General features: G+C 40.0%; 1 pseudogene; it reads left to right on the plus strand.

Annotated features, from left to right (window-relative positions):
• Positions 1 to 1,197: 1,197 nt before the first annotated feature.
• Positions 1,198 to 3,236, plus strand: LOC142865956 (S-adenosylmethionine decarboxylase proenzyme pseudogene; annotated as a pseudogene).
• The last annotated feature ends 1,176 nt before the right edge of the window (positions 3,237 to 4,412 follow it).

A 4,412-nucleotide genomic window follows, 5' to 3' on the forward strand; every position in this document is an offset into this window, starting at 1 on the left:
GATATTCCCTGCCAGAGGACCTACCCTAGTCTGAAGGTGTGGCTTTCCTTTGGGGGAGATACGTGCTTTCCCAGATCTTCATGTCTCAGACCCCCACAGTATTCTCCCATTAGTTCCACCCACATGTTCCTCCCTTGCCTCCCAAGTCCAAGTCCCAAACTTACCCCCTGTGTCCCCCAAGAACCCACTTGAGTCCAAGGGCTACAAGATCAGGCTCACATGTCTGACCTAATGCCATGCACCTCCCCAAAACACCAGTGTATAAGAAGCTCCCAGATCAGGCACCCTGGATCCACTGCAGGTCCTCAAGGGGAAAGGTGTGGGTCCCACTCTTTGGAAACCTCAGACTGGAGGATCCACCTGCTGGGGAGAAGTGGCCACTTGCCAAATTCTTGGCTCAAACTGCTCTCATGCTTGAAGTGGGTAGGGGAGGGCCAGGGAAAGACAGCAATCTGAATGGAAGAAAGCTGGCTCTGTGGCATCTCAGGTCACTCTCCTTGGAGGGGAACTCTGCACAGAATGTCCAAGCTCTTGGGGTGATGCAAGTTCTCTCCACAATTCCTTGGTCACTGTGGTGCCTGGGCTCGTGGGGGCAGAAATGCTTTCAAGTAACTTGGTAGCCCACTGATAACCAAAGAAGTGCAGGAGGGAGAAAGGGATTCCCCCTAGCCCCTTCACTGGGCTTCAAGTTTCTCTGGGTTTGATCCTTGTTGATATCTTTTTTCCTTTATCCTCTTTCTTCTCTGCTTTGCAATTTTCCTCTGGGAGATCCCCAGCAGGCTCTGGAAATTCTCTCTCTGACCTACACTGAGCTGTGTCCCCTATTTCCTCTCCATTATCCAAAATCCTTCCTTCCCTCTAAGATAGTCCAGAAAGTGATGTCTCTAGTCAGCCATCTTGCCTCCTTTATTTTAAATTTGTTAAATAACACACATACATCCAGTTTGTCTTATATGGTATATATAATTTTAACCTTGCAAACCAGACTCCCTAAATTCCCTGAGATATACAACCAATGTACAAAAATAAATTGGATTTCTATATGCTTGCAATTAACACATTTAAAATGAAATTAAGTAAATAATTCCATTTACAATAGTATCAAAAAGAACAAAATATTTAAGAATATATTTCACCAGGGAAGTGCATGCTTTATAGACTGAAAATTACAGCATGCTGTTAAAAATATAAAGAAGATCGGCTTACACAGTATGGCCGGCGACATTAGCTAGCGCTCGCTCTACTCTCTCTAACGGGGAATCAGCGGACTACAAGAGACTGAACTGTATCTGCCTCTATTTCCAACAGACTCACGTTCAACTTTCGCTCACAAAAAGAAGCCGGGAAAATTTTATTAGTCCTTTTTTTAAAAAAAGTTAATATAAAATTATAGCAAAAAAAAAAAAAGGAACCTGAACTTTAGTAACACAGCTGGAACAATCCGCAGCGGCGGCGGCAGCGGCGGGAGAAGAGGTTTAATTTAGTTGATTTTCTGTGGTTGTTGGTTGTTCGCTAGTCTCACGGTGATGGAAGCTGCACATTTTTTCGAAGGGACGGAGAAGCTGCTGGAGGTTTGGTTCTCCCGGCAGCAACCTGACGCGAACCAAGGATCTGGGGATCTTCGCACTATCCCGAGATCTGAGTGGGACATACTTTTGAAGGATGTGCAATGTTCAATCATAAGTGTGACAAAAACTGACAAGCAGGAAGCTTATGTACTCAGTGAGAGTAGCATGTTTGTCTCCAAGAGACGTTTCATTTTGAAGACATGTGGTACCACCCTCTTGCTGAAAGCACTGGTTCCCCTGTTGAAGCTTGCTAGGGATTACAGTGGGTTTGACTCAATTCAAAGCTTCTTTTATTCTCGTAAGAATTTCATGAAGCCTTCTCACCAAGGGTACCCACACCGGAATTTCCAGGAAGAAATAGAGTTTCTAAATGCAATTTTCCCAAATGGAGCAGCATATTGTATGGGACGTATGAATTCTGACTGTTGGTACTTATATACTCTGGATTTCCCAGAGAGTCGAGTAATCAGTCAGCCAGATCAGACCCTGGAAATTCTGATGAGTGAGCTTGACCCAGCAGTTATGGACCAGTTCTACATGAAAGACGGTGTTACTGCAAAGGATGTCACTCGTGAGAGTGGAATTCGTGACCTGATACCAGGTTCTGTCATTGATGCCACATTGTTCAATCCTTGTGGGTATTCAATGAATGGAATGAAATCGGATGGAACTTATTGGACTATTCACATCACTCCAGAACCAGAATTTTCTTATGTTAGCTTTGAAACAAACTTAAGTCAGACCTCCTATGATGACCTGATCAGGAAAGTTGTGGAAGTCTTCAAGCCAGGAAAATTTGTGACGACCTTGTTTGTTAATCAGAGTTCTAAATGTCGCACGGTGCTTGCTTCGCCCCAGAAGATTGAAGGCTTTAAACGTCTTGATTGCCAGAGCGCTATGTTCAATGATTACAATTTTGTTTTTACCAGTTTTGCTAAGAAGCAGCAACAACGGCAGAGTTGATTAAGAAAGATGAAGAAAAAACGCAAAAAGAGAACACACGTAGAAGGTGGTGGCTGCTTTCTAGATGTTAATATCGGGGGCCATGCTTTCCATAACCACCACCTTGTAGTTGCAGAAAGCCCTAGATGTAATGATAGTGTAATCATTTTGAATTGTATGCATTATTATATCAAAGAGTTAGATATCTTGCATGAATGCTCTCTTCTGTGTTTAGGTATTCTATGCCACTCTTGCTGTGAAATTGAAGTGCATGTAGAAAAAAACTTTTACTATATGGAACTTTACAACATTTGTGAAAACAATTCAATTTGGTTTATGCACAGTGTAATATTTCTCCAGGTATCATCCAAAATTCCCCACAGACAAGGCTTTCGTCCTCATTAGGTATTGGCCTCAGCCAAACCATCTGGGACTGTTCTATTAAACTGCTGCCAGACTTTTACATCCAGTTACCTCCACTTTCTAGAACTAATTCTTTACTAATGTTATTGGAACCAATTTCTACTTCATACAGATGTTTTTTGCAACAACAATTAAAGTTTTTTTTCCACAAGTCGGGTCCTGTTAAGAAAATGATTCCAGTCACTTATTTTGTGTATTACTATTTTAAAATTATTGGTCCATGCATTTGTAGTCCTATAATTGATTTCTTCTCTTACCATGGTGTCTTTCCTCAAACTCTCCAAATAAAGCAATACACTGTTATCACTGTGGGTTTATATATAAATCTTATAACCCTCATGGGGAAAGGGAGATAGTCCCTGGGTTTAATTTTGGGCTCTTTTGGATGACAGCAACAAAATAAATATCTCCAGTGTTGATTAGCAGGGAAGACCCATAGAGAATTATAGGTGGAGATTAGGGTGTACTGGCTGAGCTTTGGAAATCATATGTAATTGATTACGTATCAGTCATATGTGCTCCTCAGTAAATGAAATTAGCTTCTAATTAGTACCATGCCTTTACTAACTTGCTTAAGTAGTAGTATAAAAGGGTTCTTATTACTAAGTTGATTACCAGGAAGGTTTAGCATAAAGTTTGTACTAGATTGAATGAGTCAGGTCAGCTTGGATCATTGACCTTAACTTTTATTTTATCAGCCATTTCCATGAGTTTCCATTAAGTAATATACTGTAAACATTGGTTCAAAGCAGATTCAGTATCTTTTTCCATCTTGTGACTTCAAGTTCTGTGACTTTTGTGATGCATGTGAGTGTTCTGACTTCATCTGTTCCTCTGACTGTGGTCTTTTACCATGGAATTCACAGGATCAAATGAGTGACTGCCCAGAATAAGAATCATCCAGGTTAGATAAACACCATGAAGCAAAATATATGAATGAGTGAATAAATAAGTAAAACATAACATGCAAAATTCCAAAGTACTCAATGGAAAATAACTAAAATACAGGCTTTCAAGAGTTGGCATCTTATAGCTGTATTTGCAAATACTGTGGGATTTAAGCAACTGAGTGAATAGGAAAGTTGACTAAATTTTGTATTTCTTGTCCTCACAATATTTTGATAATTACTGGATTGATGCAGTGCTGTTTTGTTCCTTCCGTATTTATAAACGAAACACCTTTTTTTAGTGTTTCTAAACATAAAATCAACTTGGTATGAAATCAAGTGGTTGGAACACTTTTGACTTATTTTAAGCATGTTGATTGAAAGTTTCATTGAAGAAGTTTTCAGTCAACATGATCAATTTGATTCTGTAATGAGCATAGCACCTAATGTTTTGAGGTGCTCTGTTTTGAGGACCAATGCTCAAAAGTGGATTTTGTTCTTGAACAGTATCCCAGTAGATTTGATGACGTTTGTTGGCTTGAGGTCTGATTTTTTTCCTAATAGATTTAAGAATTATAATATTGAAAACCTG

The sequence above is a fragment of the Microcebus murinus genome, chromosome X (genome assembly GCF_040939455.1).
Source record: "Microcebus murinus isolate Inina chromosome X, M.murinus_Inina_mat1.0, whole genome shotgun sequence".
Taxonomy (NCBI): domain Eukaryota; kingdom Metazoa; phylum Chordata; class Mammalia; order Primates; family Cheirogaleidae; genus Microcebus; species Microcebus murinus.